The following is a 20,741-nucleotide window of genomic DNA, read 5'->3' on the forward strand; positions in this document are numbered from 1 at the left end:
GCTGGGCTCAGTTGTATTCTGTAAGTGGCTACCTGCAGTGCTGGTGCCAGGGTTTTGGCTGCTGTAGAAGATAACGTTGCCTCGCCACCCCACCACCAACCCCATGCTCTACACACAAACATATCCTGGCGCCTGAACACATGTGTCAAGCCCACCACAATCATAAGATTCCCTTTCTTATCATCCGCATCCTTCAAACTTTCACACACACAATACACACAGAGCAGTGTACACACACAGTAAACACATCAAATTACACGTGCATTAATTATGGACAGGGTTAGTGATGGCTTCCATAACAAACATGCATGGTAGGGTGAGAGAGAGCAACCTTCGCAACTGAGAAGCTTGAGCAAAGCCAGTTCAAGTGCCATCAAAACACTGGTACGGGTGGAGCACAGGTAGACCAGTGCAGGCTTCCTGTAGCACAACAATGAACTGCACTTTTACAGTTCAGTGCAACCTTGAAGTCCTTAACGTCAGGTATAGACTTAGCCAAATAGTTTATTGGACCAAAAACACACCTGTCCAGGAAGGCTCAGCCCTCAGTTTGGCGTGGGGAGCAGAAGGAGTAAGAGGTCGGTTAAGAGTAAAATGAGAGACTTTCTCATTATTCTCCCTGTTAAGAACATTTTTGGTCCAGGATAGGACTACCATCTGAACCCAGCCTGGAGGGGGGAGGAACTTTGTTCCTGGCTGAGATAGCCATCCACAGCCAGGAGGAGGAGGAGGATTGGCCAGCAGCTGGTCATAGCATCTGCTCCCAACTTGGAGTAGGAGGATTTCGGTGAGCTGTGGTTGTCTTCTACGCCCGGCTGGAGGTAGAAAGGGAAGAGACTGGAAGTTGAAAACTCTCATCCAGTGATTGTCGTTTATAGTGTGACTGGGCTCACCAGCCTTTCCCAGCGAGACTTTGCTGAACCTGCCACACATTTCTGGTTGTTCACCCCATTTCCTCATCACCCAACCTAATAACCTCGCAGGTATGAGTTCCCCAGGGACCCCGTCAGTATTCCTATCCTTCTTATCCTTTCTGTACCATCATTTATTTAGTAATAAAGATTTGGTTTCTATCACACATCTGGTGTGCAGCCATCTTCTTTATCACAGGCTTGTGACAGAGGGCACAAATACATGTCTTGGCGGCCTGCAGGCCGAATGTTGGACAAGCCTGTTCTAGAAGTTCAGTGCATTTTCCTCCTCTACGAAGCACCTTGGAGCAGCCTTGATGGTCAGAATGAATGGTCTCTGTGGTCTCATTCCACAATGGTAATGTTAGAACAGGGGTCTGCAACCTTTGGCTCTCCAGATGTTTTGGGCTACAACTCCCATCAGCCCATACCTGTATATTCAATGGTGAGGAATCATGGAAGTTTTATATATTTATTTATTTTGGCACCTATATAGCGCACCGAGCCCAAAGAGTGTGGATAATCTAATTTTCCGAAAATCAGAATAGCAAGGTAGCCAGGAACCCCCTTTTTCCTAATCACACAGGAGGTGTGGGCTTCGCCTCAACAAACACCTGTGACCTTGCAGCAACACTTATAGCAGCACTAAATAGCTAGAGCCTAGCGCATGAGTGTTCTAACTCTAGGGCCCAGTCTCTTTTTCTTACATATATACATCTGTCAAAATATTTCCAATCGAAAAACACTGAATTAAAACATAACATATTGATAAAAAAGCAGTTTGCTCCCTCCACCCAACACCCAGTGGCTCTTTTAGAGCACAACCACATTTGGCAGTGGGGCACCTCTCCGGCAAAAGTGTGTCACGAGCAGGACAATGAGGGTGCCGAGCACAGTGTTCCTGCTCAGCAGCCTCATTGTCCCGGCACAGAGCATTAGACATTGATAGGAGGGAGGTGGGACTATTAGCAGGGACTTTTGTCCCTTAAGAAATGGGGGTGATCAGAAGTGAGAATGGTGCATAATGCTGCACGCTTTATGAAATAATGGCTATGGCTTTAAAACCCAAGGGGGGTTTATTAGGCTCCCATTAATCTGCATGATGCTATTGTGACTTTGCATGCAGAATGGGGAGAATAAAACTGAAGCCATACTCTTATTGCTCAACATATTCCTATGACGATGTCTATAGTGTACAGTTAGTTTACTATGAAAGGCTAGTTTGTTATGTAATGTGGTTTGCTTCCAAGGTATTTGTATGAATAAAGTATTATTTAAGCGCATGAAATGCAAAGCAAAACCTTAATAAATATCTATATCAACTAAACCTGGGAGGATGTGCCCAGTTGCTTAATTGTCCATATCCCAGTTTGGTTTCACCATTTAACCAAAGTGTGTGACCCTGGGCAAATCATTTAATCACACTGGGCCTCATTATGAGTTTGCCGGTCCGGAAACAAGGGTGCTGGTAAACTCACCGGAACCCATGTTTCCACGTCAGCAAACTCAGAGTCTGCCTGCCGTGGCCACTGTGCCCGACAGGTCTGACTCTGCCGTGCGCAACGGCCACGGTAGGCAGACCCATCACGGAAGCTTGTGTATGTCACAGGATATACACTCTCATTCAGGCATGGATGGCCGCACACGGCCTCTGCCTGAATGACGATAAAACAGAACTAGTAATCTTAGGCTCTGAAGCCAACATCCAAAAACTATGCCCAAACTACACATCCTTTAGCAATGATAACAACCCCATCAAGGTGATGTCTGTGGTTAAAACCCTTGGATTCTATCTGGACTCCTCCCTTACTCTCAAGAAGCAGGTCAACTCCCTCGCCTCCTCCACTACCTACACCTGCAAACTCATCCGTGCAGCTAGACCTTACCTCTCCAGTGCCAGCTGCATTACATTAGCTAACGCCCTTATCATGTCTAGGTTAGACTACTGCTATGCCCTGTATTCTGGGACCAATAAATATATCACTGATAAACTTCAAAGACTACAGAACAATGCCCTAAGAGCAGCACTAAATATCCCCTACAGAGAGCACATCACTAACTCCAGGAAAGAGGTTAACCGGTTAAAAATAACAGACAGAATCCTACTTAAAACAGCATCCCTCACATCTAAATGTCTAAACAACCTTGCCCCCGGTATCTTATGGAGAAAATCAACAGGAAAATCTCCATGCGACCCACGAGATCTGCTAACACCTCCAAACTAGAGATTCCAAGGTTCAAACGTTCCACCGCGGGAGGAACTAGCTTTCTTGTCAAAGCTGCTCACTGCTGGAACAAATTACCACTTGACCTCAGGACGGAACAACCGTACCTGAAATTCAGGCACAAGATAATCAATTGGCTGCACGCCAATGACACATAACTTACACCTAGCTTCCTACCTAGCCATGACCTACCCTTTGCCTGGACACCCCAAGACATGCCCTGCTTCTTTGTATATATTTGTATATATTTGTATATATTCTTGTATATATTTGCTTTTTGCCGTTGTGTTTTATATGCATATGCATGTATATAGTCTCAAATATATTTGCTCGTTTTTTCCATTGTGCTGTATATACTCATGCCAAATACTGTAACAAGCTTAAGTCTTCATGTAAACTGTTGCGCCCGGCTACCCATGGGTTTGGCGCGCATTAACAAATAAATAAACAAACAAACAAACAAGCAATGGCACCGTTAGCAACTGTGTTCGTGCTAGTAGAGAGACTCCCAGACCCCACTTTGTTTTGCACCGTTAGCAACGGTGCCAGTGTTTCCGTGTCCCCACTACTCTATGGGAATGGGTACTTACAATTTCCCAGCGCTTGACTTCCCGGGCTGCCGGACTCGTAATGAGCCGGTGGAACCGGGAAGTTAGGCCCGGTAAATGATTACGAGTCTGGCGGCAACCCGCCGGTAGCACCATACATAATGTTAGAGCATTTTAGGTATTTTGCACCACAAAGTTATTTGCCACTTGGCTTACCTATGGCAATTTATTCTAAAGTCACTGATGATGCTCCTTGCAATGTCCTTTTCTGTGAAGTCACTTGAGTTGGTGCAACACATATGCACATTTGGAGGTTTTGCCCCACAGAACCTTGGCAGAGCTGTAACAGGTGGATTTCCTGCGTCTGTAAGGGTCCTGCAGTTTTTTTTCTTATGTGTGTGTTAAAATGCCATCTGCCACTAACGGTACCCAAAACGTTGATTGAGGCGGGAGAGGGGAGGGATTTGCGAATGAGTATGTATGGAATCGCTCACTGCATTTGGGGGGAAGTAGCAGCTCCCCCACTCTTGCATTTCTTGCCACTCCCCGGGGTCCCATGCATTTGGAACCTTCTTTAGGGAATCAATAAAGGCTGGGGATGATAACTTGATTCTCTGTGAATTGGTCATCTGTTCAATTCTTTTTTTTGTTGGTCTGGATGCTTTGGATCTAAATGTGTATATCGTTTCATTGTACATTGTTTTTCCTTTTCCTGTCTTGCTTCAATTGATATATCCTGTTTCCTTATGGAATAATTCAATGAGGCATTTAAATACCACTGATCTATATGCAAATAACAGAATTGCGAATGCATATTTACCTTAAAATAAATATAACAAGTGCATTACCTGTCTGGATTTGATTCATCCCTAACTTTATTTGTAGGTACATTATTTGCAACCATCATGGTTCCCATATGCCTACATACATGGCTCAAAGGGATCTATTGAACTGACAGTCTGTAGCTGCAAAAGGAAGTCTGCTGTTATCTATGCTTAATGGAGTGTCTCGACGGGAGGGCCTCGTTTATTATGCGTTTTACCATCTCAAGCTCGAGCATTTTTTTAATGAACACAAAATGTATTTTCAAATAAAGAAAGAACAGCGGGTAAGTTGTTGGCCTTTAGCCACACAAAGCATGTTACATGTTATATGCAGATAAGAAGGTTTCTTTTTCTTTTTTATATATTCCAGTTACAGACATTTGAAAAGTGTTAACCAAAATATCGAATCCACAGCAAAATGTAAGACATTATTCTTCCATTTTTGAAAATAAAGGGCTTTGACTCATACACAAAACTACAGAATACCTTTATCAGTAAAGAGGGGGATATCACAATGTTATTTGAACAGGATATTGGTTGTCTATTTAAACAGATCGACTCACATTGTTACCTGAGTGGAAATAGGTTCTTCATTTTCAAAGTGAAACCATCGATTGAGAAAATATTTGTTTTCTCACCAAAAGATCAGATCACACACTTTTTGCACCCACACAACTACCATGTTGGTCTATATTGTAAGGACTGCAGTGGGCAGCCGACCAGGGGTGTTGCTAGGTCTGGAAAGGAACCGGGGCTGTCCTAATGTCGGGACTGTCAGGACTGGGGGCTAGCTAGCCTTTTGGTTGTTGTCCCTGAGCTTCTATCCGGGGCTACAAGGAAAAGACCCAGGTCTATAGCCCCTCTGGCCACCCACTAGCAGTGCCTCTGGCAGCTGTACACCCTCTTCTCGAAGTTTGATGTACTATGTAGAGGACGTGCACAGACTTTCAATAAGCCGCACTCCTTGGGTAGCTCCGACCAGCCTTCCCACTACGTGATGAACCTCTGTGAAAGTGGCACAGAGGATGTGGTCTCTCGCTGACCGCATTTGCCGGCTCCTGCCACTCTGCCAGTGAGGAGTACAGATATAGCAGGCCATGAGCGGCTAGTTATTAAACAGGAAGTCACATCTGGAGCCATCCATTTCCTTTACAGCTACATTGAGTAGTGACCGAGCGACTTTGTGCTTCCTGACTGCCCACTAGCACTCTCATAGCACAGACATACATGGCAGTGGACCTTGTATATGCATATGGAAAATCCAGTTGACCGGTTGCAAATGGTTTCCGTGAATGTAATTGCAGCATGTGGGATTTTGGACTTCTGTCATTGTGTGACCAGTAGGAAAATCCCATATGAAGCATCACGCTCCAGTAGACATCAAGTGTCACAAAGTAACAGTATAATTGTGACAGTTCACGTAACTTTTGCTTTTGCTGTTTCTGACTGTACAGGCTCAGATCAACCGAGGGGTCGCTAATCTTTGGCTCTCCAGATCCGTTGGACTGCAAGTCCCATTAACCCCAACTATCACACTCAATGCAAGGTACAATGGGAGTAGTAGTCCAAAACATCTGGAGAGCCACGGGTACCAGTCCCAACTTCAGAAAACCTTTAGAACAGTATCTGCCTCCTCCAGGGTTAGACTATAGTGGCCAAATGACATAATAACTCCATGCTCTACCATTGCTGGATGGCCATCTGTCTCGTGTGGTTGTCGTGTAGAGGAAAGGCCTATCTCACCCCAAGAAGCTACCTCGCCTCCCTGAATGAATACAGGTGGCTGGGGACTTCCCCTGGAGCATCGTCCCACAAGAAGGTAAAAATCCGATCATATGGAAAAAAAGCCACAACCGTCCAGAATGGTAAGATGGAGGAGTGAACAGTTGGCTACAGAGAAACCAGCAATGATGTAGCTGAGTGAGATCCAGCAGAAGCGCTAAGGACTGGGGAATGGGGATGGGTAAATTGAATGAGGTATTACCGGGTCCTCCAAGGTTGGAATGGCCCGGTAATTCCTCATTCAAGGAACCCGGACCTGAGTTTGGAGGCAGCCATGCCGCAAATAGTGGCATGGCTACCTCCAAACTCGTAATGAGGCCCACACTATGGGCCTCATTACACGGAAGGCGGTGATCCAGGGTGCTGTTAGCACCCTGGACCATGCCGGTAAATTACCGGCACCGCCTTGGCGGAAAGGGGATTTACCGCCCCATTCCAAGGTTGGAGGGGCGGTAAATCCCCCTTCCGCCATTGCCCTTCCCCATTCCCATTTCTGCCCCATAGGGCTCTATGGGAATGGGGAAGGCGCTAATTACGGCACCGCAATTTTGCGGTGCCGTAATTAGCTCCGAGGTCCCTTAGCGGGTTGGTTTTTAACGCCTGCAAAAAGCAGGCGTAAAAGCACCAACCCGCTAAGGGACCTCGTAGTAAGGCGGTAATGGTTAACGGTCACCGTTACCATTAACGGTGGCCGTTAACCATTACCGCCTTCCGTGTAATGAGGCCCTATGACTCAATGCAGTTGGTTATAGCAGATAGAAAATCAAGAAGGCATGTTGAAGCGAGGTTGTAGTAAACATTTAAAACGACCAACCACTTCAAAACTAAGTAAACAACAACACCATGCCAAGTAATCACAATGCCCAAGATATCAAAGCGGCCCAATCAAAATTTTTCAACTCAGGAGATTGGAGAAATACACCAGGCTGTCAATAGGCCACCAAAAGGTCTTCCCTTTAGCCCTTTTTGAGCGGGCTCATGAAAAATAAGAAACCCATCCACCACACGGATATCTAACATAAAGGTTTCCTGCAGGCAGATACAGTCTGCCTCATCCCAGGCTGCACATTGCAACATAGATGAAAAAAAACTCTTAAGTTCCAGGAGAGCAAATGCGTGGCCAATTTTCAATTTCAGCCATTCTGCACTGTTGTGCTCTTCTAGAGAGTTAATCATGTGAGTCCAATCATATGAAACTGAATGTTTTTTATCAACAAGGGATCCTACGCCAGTGGAACTGGTGGCAGAAACATTAAAATTCACTAGAAGGGTTTCCCGAGGAGTTAAATCTAATCCCTGACTAGAGATTTCACCTTGGCTTCCAGCGAGAGGTTCATCGCTTGCTTCCATTAATAGATAATCCATAGAGAGAAGCCTCTCTGCCTCGGCCATCACAAGATTCCTAACCAAGTGTGAGTGAAAGCCCACTTTTACAATGTCCACCCTTCTAAAGTCAACAAAGAAAATTCTAGAAATATCCCTATATGTCAATGAATGTAAAGATGGAATTTCTTTAAACAATGCCAGAATGTATTGGCGATTCAGTGGTTAAACCCCATTGACCCTGAAGGTATGTTTTATTGATAAATAAACCAAACTATCCCCCAACATTATATTGGGCCCAGAAGGGTCTTGACGTGTAGCTACCTCATCAAAATCCCCTCTGACAGGGAGTCTAAATACACCGACAATAGTGGGACCTTTAGGTTCACATGGAGCATGTTCCAAGGGAAGAAGTGGCACTTTCTCCCGTACAACTCTAACCCTCCATTCCTCCATGGTCATAAAGGCTGGGGATCTACCTAGGTTAGTCTGGGGCATCCTAGAAGCTGGTACAAAATTAGGAACATTTGTATTGAGCACAGCTGTTGACTGCCCGTTTTTGCTTAAAAGAGGTAAACTCACTCTCTCGCCACTTCCTCCCTGGTTCAAAGAATCATTCAGGAGTACTTTTGCAATATTTAGAACCGTGATAATGCCAGACTCTGCAGAGTCTTGTACAGTAGGGCGGAGTGACCGCTGACGGGCCCATGGGATCAGAGCTCACCCTTAAGTACTTTTAAGATGAGATATCTGCACCTTGAGGAGGAGGCGGTGCAGGATTCTCTTACTCCACCACAAATCAATAGGGACAACTCAGTAGTTTGGCAAAGGGAAGTCCATTTAATGACAAGCACAAAAAACGGGGAAACAATGGAAATCAATAGTGACGCGATCGCCCGTCTCGCTTCAACTTCCAAATTCTTCATTCAGACAGCAATCCTTATAGCCAAAATTCTCATCATCATTGACGTGTAAAACTTAAAAGTTTATCATGCAATTCTATTGGTTGGGAAAGGTAACTTAAGTATAGGTACTATATCTGTATATGGTAACAGAGCGTGAGGATTGGATAACTCTTATCGGGTGGGCGTCTACGCCCTTCCCTCTACATTACTTGTGATAGACATCACTACAAGTACGACGTCTCATTGGTTCTACTAGCTAAAGGACCCTAGATTATTTGGTCCATTGTGATTGGGTAAGTTATACCCCTAGACATAAATCTCCACTTTAATTGGCAGCATGCAGAATGGACACCCAGATGCTGTGTGCCCCAAGATTGAGCCTGCCTCCCTTCCATCAATCAGTACTTTAGTGCTATGTGTCAATTAGTTGGCTGAGGTTGGCCTCGAAACTGTAGATTCTTATCAGGAAAGGTTATGGCATCCTTGGGTTCTGGGTGACATCAGACATTGGTACCTCTTCGCGCTTGGCTGGTCACGTGTCAGTACGCTGTGAAGCTGCTTCATTTTCCATCTATTTTTTTATTTGATTCTTTGTTCAGCCTCGCCACCTGCCTTGGCCTCCTTATCTCGACCTTCACGGTGCAGGCTTCTATGCACTTAGGTTTCAATTCTTCGGAGTTGCTGCTCTCCTCCCTTCCTTGGGTTGACCTCAAATTCCTAGCCATGAGTTGCTTCTTGCTAAGTTTCAATTCCGCTCTTTCATCCTACTTTGTGCTGGTACATGAATCCTGGCCAGTTAGGCCCTAGCATCCTGGGCTTAATTCTGCTTTCGTAAAATGGAGTCGCACTTGTATAATGTGCTTCTTGAGGTAGACATATAGTTGTATATATTTGGCGCTTGCCGCTCTATTGTTCTACTAAGCATTGCAAGCCGTACTGTTTTATTAGCTTCTTGCGTTACAAGCCTATTTACAGGCGTTAACTGGTTGCATTTCTTCATCTTGCTCTATGGTTATGTTTCTTTATATTTTCACATCGTCTCTTCTTCTATGTCTATGATATCTTTATCCATAGTGTTTTCGTCTTAGAGTGTTATCCTTTCGGTTGTTGTTTGTTCATCTGTACATCTGTCCGGGCCCTCGTGACGTCACCATTCTCCTTCCATTAAGGCCCTTTGGATCTCTTCAGGGACAGTTTGTTGCTACTCTTCATTTCGTGTCAGCTGTTGGTATGGTTGTCTCAATGGGTACCTTGCAGCCCATGGTTGTCTGGTTATTGGCGCTTCAATAGGTATACAAGTCCTTCTGATGGGTACTGGACAGAGCCCTACCGTGGCTCTCTGTTGGTTCATTTGCTCCTTATACGTCACGTATCTTAGCGAGTATGCTTCTGGTATCTCGAACTGGGTGGCTGGAGTGCAGGCCATATTTGGGACCTCCTCTACACACCACCCTCTGGTCAGTTTATCGACCACTTCTTCTTCCTCCTTTAGATTACTCCTACTTGGTTCTTCTATATCCAATTCTTCGACTTCTGGGTTTATACATGATGGTGTGAACGTGTGTTTCTTTGGAGTCCATATTTTTATCACTCCTTTCAGGCTTGCTGCTGTTTTTACATGTTCGTCTTTGTTCCAGGTCATAAGCTGACATTGTCCATTCGGGCTGCAATAGATCCATTTTCCTTCATAATGTCTACGTCTTCTGGGATACACAAATTGTTTTCCTTCTGGCACAAATTCGCTGGCCTTCACGAAGTTTCTTATTTCTTCATCAGTCAGGTCTCTGGTCTTCCATCCTGGTTTGACATCGATCATGATCTTCATCCCAATGGCTTTCTTCGCAGTAGTCTGGCACTGTGTGATGATTATCTTTATAACACAAAAACCTAGTAGTATCATCAATAGCAGGGCTCCCAGAAACTTGAATACGTCTGCCATCCATTGTGGGACCCATGAGAAAAGTGTTCCAAACCAGCTGTCATCATCAACTTTGTTGGTTTCATCGATCATCTGGTTCTGTAGGTTTGTCAGCATACTGATGGTTTCCGTTAAGGTTCCGTTTTCTTCGCCATGGGAAGGTATAAATGTGCAACATGATTCTCTGACTTTTGCACAAACACCTCCATCCATCGCAGTGATCATGTCAAGCACATATCTGTTCTGGAGGGTCATTAATCGAATTGCTCTTAGTTCTTCTTTAATCGCGTTGAATCCTTTTATGGTAGAATTGATGGTCTGCAATAACTCCCATCTGGTTATCTGCAACCATTTTGTATTTGCTCCAACCTGGAATCTTGGCATGAGGATTGTTGCGAACACTGATGAGGTGAGACTAAACAGCCTGCGTTCGTATGGGATCGCATGAAATGCTTCTTCTAATTTGTCAGAAAAGTAATTCTCTCTCTTTCTTCGGAATACCAGGCCCACAGATCTCCTTTTCCTCAGGTGAGCATCTGCTTTCGGGAAACTGTCAATATTCAGGTCACTTTTCGGGATCACTAGTGCAGGAACGTGGACGTTCACTCTTGTGCATATGCCTCCCCAGTTTTTTGCTAGTCTTATATCTGCCTGGGATCCACAAGTACAGTAATGATCCATAATTACTGCGGTCCCGTGAGTTGTTCCTGGAGCTTCAAAGATTTGTTTGCAGTTTTGATTCTCTCCCATATTCCTCGTGCCATTGTTCCCGAAGGACAATTTTGTGCTTTCCAGTGGCACTATTTGTAAGGGTCCTCCTCTGTCTTCGACCCATGTCAGTAATCTTGTGAGTTTCGGCCATAAAGGTTTGCACAACCTCTGAGAGTTCTCTATTGCTTCCTTATATGCTCCATAGACCATCCATGCTCGGCAGATCACTACTCCTTCTTCCCATCTGTTTGGTGAAAGCACTGTTCCCCAAATCTGCATTTGGCCTCTGTTCTTCCAATTTTTCACCTCTTCTGGAGTTTTCCTTTGGACATTTAGCTTTGGGTTCACTTGCCATCTGATTGCTGTTCCTTTAACTCCAGGCTTCCCGTACCTGATCACATGATTCCTTGTATGGGCTCTGTTCCTCGTCTTAATGTCCTGTATATAATCATCTTCATCGGGGTAATTTGTCTCGGTTGCCCATATCAATGAGGCATCCCTTCCCATGAACTGTCCTCTGGTGTTGCACATTGCTACGTGTGAAAGACAGTGTGCTGTCGGGACGTCAATTTCTACAGCCACAAAGAGCTTGGATTTCCCCAGGCTGTACGGTAGAAGTGCACAAACGAAGCATTTTCCTTCTTATTTACTTCTTCCAACTTCTTTCATGTGCTGGTACCAAATGTTGTTTCCTAGATGTGCTGTGCTGTCTAGGTAGTCGTTCAGTTCACTGTTATCTTCATGTAGGCGTCTCTTGATTCTTAGTGTCTTCCTGTAGTTTGCTATAACTACATCTCTTAACGTGTCTGTGTGGCTTTTCCTTGCTGGGGATTCTCGGGGATTCTGGTCGATGGAGCAGGTTTCCTTCTCTGCATCGATGTGGTAGGTGGAGGTTTTGCAATTCTCGCCCTCTCTTCTTTCATCCTTTTCCTGCCCTCTATAAGTGTCTTTATTAGCCACCAGCCTGCCCCTTGCCCCGTGTATGGCTGCATCATGGGGCCGGTGACAGAATGCCCGAATTCGGTGCCCGAATTTGCTTCAGTCCTGAGGACATGCTGGAACCTGTTCAAATGTGAAAAAATAGAAAACATGTGAAGTTCTTGTCTCTGCTCCCTCGATCTGTCCCACGGCGAAAAGATGAAGAGCTGTCTTGGCTTCCTCGATCTGTCCCTCGGCGGAATCTCCTCAGTTACTCTCTTTGAAAGTTGGACAGCTCCACTTGGAGCATGATACCATGGAGGAGCATTCCCATATGCGCAACATTAGCTGGATCTCTGATGCAGGTGATGACATCAACCTCGGCAGATCTCCCCACCATTTCTGGAAAGTCAGTGACTAGGCGAAACAGGATGTTGCCAAACGGCTGTCCTCGGTTGACAGGGACATTTGTTCTGCTTGCTGGGTTCTGGATCACAGGCCTTTCCCTTGACGTGAACAGTCCCTGCACTTTCCTGCTGCATGGATTGCTACCAGGGAGTTCAGTTTGACCCTCAGTTGGTTCAAATGTTCAGTGTTCGTTGGATCTCTGATGAATGTGAGAGTGTCTGTGGATCTCCTGATAAGAGCTGGGCACTCTTCGATTATGCGAAAGTAAAGTGTATAAGTGAGTTCATCTATAATTGCCTGTGGTGAAGCATTTGTGTCCTTATCACTGTATTCTGGCAACGTAATGAAGGCTTCCGCGATGACAGTAAGCAGTTGCCAAATTACTTTCTTGTTGGCAGGATCTTGGATGAAGTCTGTGACACTGGTGACTCTCCCTACAAGTGATGGATATGTTTTTAGCACTAATTGGAAACAGGACAGAACATCCCTTGTGATATTTCTGCTGGGTGACAACATAAATGCTGCAAAGCGGCATCTTGCTCTTTGATGAGTCAGGATGCTGTGTTTAGCTCTTAGGCAAAGTCTTTGATCACAATTTATTTGAGTCTTGTTTTCACCAACGCTTCAGTGTGTTTGATTTACAAGTTCGTGTCAACAAACGTGTTGTGGTTTAAATGCGCAATTGTCTTCTTCACCCTACAACTGAGATGCATAGAGTGTCTGTTATGTCCTTATCCCCCTTTTTTTTGCTTAGAGGAACTGTCCAGTTTAAGCCACAACTTGCAAAAGAGTTCTTTGTCTTGTCTTTGCTGCTCATGCGTCCTTCGTCCTCGTCATGGATCTCGTCTGCACGTGCTGAGGTTCTTCCCCGTTGTCTGTATTTTCTTCGCGGTGGGGTGCATCTTGAGGGCTTTCTCCGAAGTAGGGCTTAATGACATTTAGAAAAATTCATGCTCTCCTGCCCTGCAATTTGACTGCTGATGGAGTGCAGTCTTCTACGATGAAAGGACCATTGAATCTCGGCTCGTCCCACCTTTTCCTTGTGTGGTTCTTGATTAGGACTGCGTCCCCAGGTAAAACGAGTGGAATACAAAGACCTTGAGCTGGGTCTGTTGCAGAGTCTTCTGCAAAGCTTTGTGCTGTACCCTTTTCGTCGTCGCTGCAGTTGGTCTGAAATTACAGTAAGGCTGGATGTCATACAGTTCAAGTACTTTGATAATTCGGCTCCCAGGACCTCTCGGGTTGGCTGGGCATCACATCTAGCTCTATCTCTTGGGGTAAGTGGGGTATTCATTCTCCTTCCTGTCACTATCTCATGCGGCGTAAGGTGATGGTCGGAGCCTGGTTGGTTCCAAAGAGCATACAATGCCAATGGAAGGCAGTGCAACCATCCCCTCTTTAGAGTAAGCTTCAACTTGGCTATTCTTTCCTTTAACAAGCCGTTGAGCCTCTCGCAAATACCACACCTTCCGGATGATACGCCGACGACAACTTGTGCTTTATACCAAGCAACAAGCTGATCTGCTCAAAAACTGCGTTAACAAAATGCGCCCCATTGTCTGATCACATCACCTCACACAACCCCCACCTAGGGAACACTTCCCTCACCAGGAATTTGGCCGCACAGGTAGAGTCTGGGTGTGTACATGGTCCTGCTTCTATCCATCTAGAGAATGGACACACTACTACTACAATTAAGTATCTGTACCCGTCACACACTTGGATCATGCCGACGTAGTCGATATGTAAGTGCTGAAAAGGCCCATTTGGCCGGAGGATCACTCCTCTCACTACTTTTAATGTGTGCCCAGCGGTGAATTGCTGGCAGATTATGCAGTTCACCATAAAGAATGCAACATGTTCTGCTAAATTCGGTATAAAATAGTCTTCCATGAGCGTTGCAGCTAGATTCTCTTTTGTCATGTGAAATGGGTAATGCAATTGCTCTAATGCTATCTTTAGTAGGGCCACAGGCATTACTGGTTTACCAGTGCTGTCTTGCCGCCACAATCCGTCAGAGGGGTTTAAAGAACACCCTTGACGCTTCCATAGGTTCTTTTCATCCTGAGGTGCCTCCCCTTGAAGTTCCATTAGTTGCGTCTGCCCCATATTACTATAGGCTTCTGGTGTGACTCGTGCTACCATCATACACTCATGGGTGCACGCCACTTCCACTTCCATGATTGTCTCATTTTTGGATGCCATATGCTTGGCTTCCGTGTCTGCTGCGAGATTTCCTTGTGATATGAAATCTGTCCCATGAGTATGGGTGGTGCATTTCATGACCGCTATGCCCACTGGGAGCTGTAGTGCCTTAATCAGCCTGTCCAATAAGGCTGTGTGCTGCACTGGCGTGCCGTCTGCTCGGAGGTAGTCCCTCCTTTTCCAGCATGCTAGGCCTGCGTGCACTGTGGATGTCACATAGGCGGAGTCACTGTACACCATAACTTCCTGGTCTGCATGATTCTCAATGGCGAGTATCAATGCCAATAACTCTGCAGCCTGTGCTGAGTAATGAGATGGTATTCGTGCACTGACGAGTACTCGAAATTCTCGGTTTGCTATGTGTTTCATCACAGCAACGCCTGTGTATCTGTGTCCGTCTTCTTGGTCGATTCTCGAAGAACTGTCAATGAAAACGATCTCTCCTCCTGCTAGGGCATTTTCTTTCACTCTGGGGATTTCATCATAGAATTCTTCGTAGTTTGCACAGTCATGTATCGGCTCTCCTTTACTGACTGGCTCAGCTATGAATGTAGCTGGGTTCACTGTTTTACATCGAACTATTTTGATCGATGGGTTAGATATAACCACCTCATAGGCAGAAGCTCTTTGAGCTGTGAGCGTACCATTTGGTTTCTCTAAGATGGCAAACAATGAGTGCTCAACGTATAACGTCATGGAGCATCCCAATACAATGGTTGTCGCTTACTCTATGACGAGCGCTGCGGCAGCTAAGCTTTGTTCGCATGGGAATTGGCCTCTCATTACTGGATCCAGATTCCCACTGTAATATGCTGGTGCTGCAGATCAGAATGTCATCCACATACTGCAAGACAACACTGTTTACTGCAATATTGCTTAGGTCCATTTGCAGGACTCTGTTGAAAATGGACGGGGACTCACAGTACCCCTGTGGCAACCTCATGATTTTCAGACGCATTTGTCTGAATGTAAATGACGTCAGATATTGCGAGTCACGGTGTAATGGGATTGAAAAAAAAGCATTTTTCAAGTCAATCACCGTGAAAGATTTCGCCTCGATAGGTATGTTACACAGGATCGTAGATGGATTAGGGACTAAAAGGAACTCGGCTTCAACAATATCGTTTAATGCTCTTAAATCTTGGATTAAATGCCAAGACCCTCCTTTTGATTTCTTGACGGGGTAAATCACTGTGTTACAGGGTGATTCCGACATCACTAGGATGCCCTGATCCATCATGGCAGAAATTGTCTTTGCAATCCCTTCGTCTGCTTCTCTGGACATGGGATATTGTTGCGCTCTTGGTACAATTGCTCCTGGTTTCAGCTTAATTTTCACTTCCCCTACCCCCTTCAGGAGGCCTACGTCATAAGGTCCTGTGTAGTCCATACTGAGACAGGCACTTGGGCCATGTCATCATCAAAGTATTCAGGACGTACCAATGCCAACATCATTCTCTGTGGCACTTGTCATTTGATCATTTTGACCCAGAATATAAGAATTACTTCCACCCTCGTCTCTTCTAAGTCAGGGTGTTCTTCCAAAAGATCGTCATCGGTGATGTCAATCACTCTATAGCTTTCTTTAATGGCGATAATCACACACCATTGTCTGCCTTCATCATCGTATCCTTCGACCACTGCTGCAGTTAGTATCATTAAGGGAAATACTTGTCCCTCTTCTTCATGCATAGGTATTCTTGTTCTGAATAGGAACTCATCTGGGGTTCTCATAGGTTTATCTGTGAGGCCTGGCAATCCCGCCATAAGCACACACATGCCATATGCGAAGACTTCTGGTTCTAATGGTATAGCTCTCATGGCTATGCGTCCTGAGTATGCTCTGATCATTTCGCATACCGTTGAATAATGCATTCCTGGAGTGGAGCATACTATGCCCTCCTCTGTGAACGAGATTGTCATATTCAATTTCGTCATTAAGTCTCGACCCAAAATGTTCACTGGGGTCTGACGTGAATATAATAAGGGTACATTCATCTTGCATTCTCCTACGGAGACTGGGAGATTGTCCGTAAAGGGAACTCGACTATGAGCGCCTGTAAAACTCTGAGTATCTATGGCCTTGCCGGACAAGGAAAACTTGCCTTCTCGTATGCACGAGCGTGTTGCACCCGTGTCAACTAAGAAAGAATATTCTTTCTCCCCTATGACGAAATTCACCCTAGGTTCACTGTTAGGGTCTGGTGTCACTGATAGGATAGAGCACATCATGGTTCCCAGTGAGCTGTCCTATTTCATATATAAGTTCGGTCCACTGTATACTTGTGGATCTTCTCCATTCCCAGGGCTGCCTCCCCTTCTGGAGTTTGTGCCCTGAGACATTTGCAGTGGTGCCTGTTGGAATTACCCTCATTGTGCCCCTTGCTGCAAGCCTGGTGCTTTCTGATGCACTATGTGTTTGTGTGCCCTGTTGTGAGATTGCAGGCGGATTCACCGTGCCTGCTCCCATTCCTTGTCCATTTTGCCACTTGCGTTGGCTTGGATTTGTCCATTTGACATATCTGGATTGCCCATCTGTACGTTTTGAAAGCCTCTTGATTATTTTGGAAACCTTCCTAATTACTCTACCATCCTCTTCCTTTAAATCCCCTTCCCCTCGGGAACAGTCCTACGTTACTGTAACGCTCACCTGATTCCCGTAGAGGCGCCGGTCTTGACTGGGCGTATACCGTATCTTCAAAGGTGATGTGTAACACACGGCTGGCTCTTTGGGCTGGACCCCTGTGCACTGTATGTCTGACTCGAAGGGTAAGATGTCTGCAGATAGAAAATATGGGATTAAGGAACTGGGTTATTGAATGTCTCTCTCTTCTTCCCTTTCTCTTCTCCTGTAGAACCCCAAAGGTTAACGCTCTCACCTTAGGTAAGTGAACGCCGTGCTCTCCATCTGCCTCGGGGCAGGGTGCTGTAACCAGTTTCTTCACTGGATAAGGGGAGCAGGCCTCTTGACTTCAGAGGACTGCTGTCCGTCGTTTACTGCACGAACGGTAAGTTTCGAGTAATTCTAATGTCTTTAAAGTCTTTAGTAATGATGTTTCTTGTTTTGCAGGGTTCCGGCGATGGCGGATGACGGGCTGAAGTGAGTTGAAGATGGAGCCTGTGTGATGAATAGAAGCGCCTGGAAGCACGTAAGTAAGCGCTTGTTGCCTGCTTCACGATGCGCTCTAACTGTCTTTTTATTTTGCAGGTACAAGTTCGGAGCGGCTGCAGGGTGCCGGAATACCCACTGGGTTAGATGTGGAAAGGAGTAATGGCACGTGAGTATTAAAGTTCCCCAATGTCTTTAAACGCACCTTGTTTTGTCTTTCAGATGCGGGATGCAGCGCCGAAGGCCTCCGGAGCGTGCGAAGAGTTGGTAAGCTTTTGTCTTTCAGATGCCGGAATGCAGTGTGAAGACCTCCGGAGCGCACGAAGAGTAGGTAAGCCTTTGTCTTTCAGATGCCGGAATGCAGCGCGAGGCGTTGGTGACAGCCGATGGACCAGGTAAGTGAAGAGCTGTCACTGAAGACCGTAATGCTAACCTGTTCTTCCTTGTCTTTATAGGTGTTGCTGAAGACTGGATTCAGGATGGTAAGCCTTTTTCCTTAGGCCCAGGATCAGATGCAGAAGACACGATGAGCGTTCTGCTGCAGAGGATGCAGAATAACGCAAAGCAAGATTCATCCATCGGGTGTGGTTTTAATAGCCTCCTGTAGTGCTTAGGTGTCTCCTTCCACAGCCACGCCTAGGTAAAAAAGAAGAGTTCCAGTGTTCTGAATCTAGGGAGTGGCTCCTGCCCCACCCAACAGGAAAAGTAGTTCCAAACAGAAGAGGATCAGAGGCTCAACTGGCAGGCAAGTAAGCAGCATGGTCTGCTGCAGGTAAGTCCACCCAAGCATTATGAGCCCGGCGCTTCCAGCGCTGGGACTGGGCATATTTATGAGCCTGGTGCCACTGGCGCCCGGACTGGGTCCAAAAGGTCCCAATTGGGACTGGTTGGCACTCGGAACCTGGGTTATGGATCTGCTTCCAAGGGAGTTGGGAAAACCCTGACCTTTTGGAAGCAGAGATCATGACAGTTACCCTGGTTGTTCTGCTGTGGGTTAGTCACCTGTTGCGAGCTCTGTTCAGCTGGGCTAGTTAGCATGGCTCCCTTGAGAGCATACTTTGATCATTTCTTTTGCACCAGCTTCGCTTCCTCACCCTTTCGAGTTGCCTCCTTTTTTCGATTCTTTTCCTGCAACATTCTACAGTAATGTGCAATAGTCAACTGTATTTCAGCCCAAGGTTTGGCCTCAACTCCTACCAATTTCTTGAGTTGTTTCTGCACTGGTTCTGGCAATCCCTGTCAAAAAATGTGGTAAAACACAGGTATGGATTTCGTCCAAGATTCATGCGTTTCGAGCACCCACGCGTCTTGGAAATTCTGGATATAAATTAACGGATCTTCTGACTCCTTCATTTTGCGAGTCATTATAGCTCATATATCGGAAGTGTCTGGGTAAAGCACTCGTAGCGGTTTCCATACTGCTGCTCTACAATTGTTGAATGGTGCTCTGTCATGAGCAGTGTTAATTATGGTAACACCAGGGTACCCAACCCGGGCCCATACATCATCTGCTCTCTCACCGAGTATGGCAATCAGGAGACCTTTAATGTCCCCTATAGCTAACGTGACACCCCCTGTCATCTTTTCTAACTCGTGTATCTACTTCCCGGCTCCTGATATCATCATTGGAAGCTTATTCTTCAGGTTTTCTCGATCCATGTATGGCCATGGAATATATTGCGGTCTTGCTCCCCCGTTTTCTAGCAGTGTAAATTGGAATGCGCAGCCTTCTATCTCCTTCCCCATAGTTCTTCTGTCTATCACTGGGGTAACATTCCCGCATCGCCGTCTGCCTGGCAATGTCCTTAATATGTCTACATAGGCGGGTGCTGACACCCCCCTCTGACCGTGGTGTGTTCCTTCATGCCGGTCAGGCTGCGCGGCAGACTCTGATGTCCTAGGTGCGGACTTGCTAGCGTCTGACCATCGTACCCCTTTGTCCCGTGGGAGCCGCTTTTCGCGCCGTCTCCCTTCTTCATTTGTCTCGCGCTCCGTTTCCTCTCCGGAGTCGGACATTGATTGTTCCCATTTCATGCAACTCCTTGTGTCGTCATCATTTTTACTGATTTCCAGTCTGTCCAGGGACACTCTCCTGCTCCCACTACTTCGGGTGACATCCTCAGTGTCATACAGCTGAGTGCTTTCCAAGGGCTCGTTCTCCCTTTCCCCTTGGGATACTCGTTCCGAACCCCATTTCGTCATATATTTTATCGATCGTTTCCCCGATGCTTCTGGTGTTGAAGTCATCCTCAATATTCGTCCCGCTATTGCCTGGTACTGAATAGTACGCAGGGAAAAATTCTTCAATGTCTTCCCATTCTACAACAGGATTAGGTTTTTTAACTTCCCGCTCCAGATATTCGAGATCGCGTGCCCTCTGTTTACGCTTACGTTCAATATCATCATCGAATTCTTTGCGCTTCCTCGCCTCTTCTCTGCCCTTATCTTCTTCCCTTCTCCTTTCATTTCTACGTTCATTTGCCCTTCTAACTTCCCCATCTTCACGTCTCTTTATTCTTTTTTCACGTACTCGCCTCTTCTCTGCCCTTATCTTCTTCCCTTCTCCTTTCATTTCTACGTTCATTTGCCCTACTAACTTCCTCATCTTCCCGTCTCTTTATTCTTTTTTCACGTACTCTTTGCTCTTCTTCCAACCTTTGCAGGTTCTGCCTGTACTGGTCATAGGCTGCGCTCTGTTTGCGACTGAGCTGCTTACCTTGCTCTTTGCGATATAGCTGTTCTCGCCTAAGCCTATCTTTCCTCTTTATTCTTTCATCCCCTACTTCCTTTTCCTTCTCTTTCTCCCTTCTCTGTGCCTCATCAGACCCCTCTCTCGGTCTTGTATCATCACTTCCTGTCAAGACTTGATAGTCGTGTAGCTGATGAAACCTCTGTCCCCAAGTACCATTCGAGCAAATAAGAAATTACTGCCCGAGCGGTCCTTGAGGCCACAG

The sequence above is a fragment of the Ambystoma mexicanum genome, chromosome 4p (assembly GCF_040938575.1).
Source record: "Ambystoma mexicanum isolate Mex_15411 chromosome 4p, UKY_AmexF1_1, whole genome shotgun sequence".
NCBI classification, from domain to species: domain Eukaryota; kingdom Metazoa; phylum Chordata; class Amphibia; order Caudata; family Ambystomatidae; genus Ambystoma; species Ambystoma mexicanum.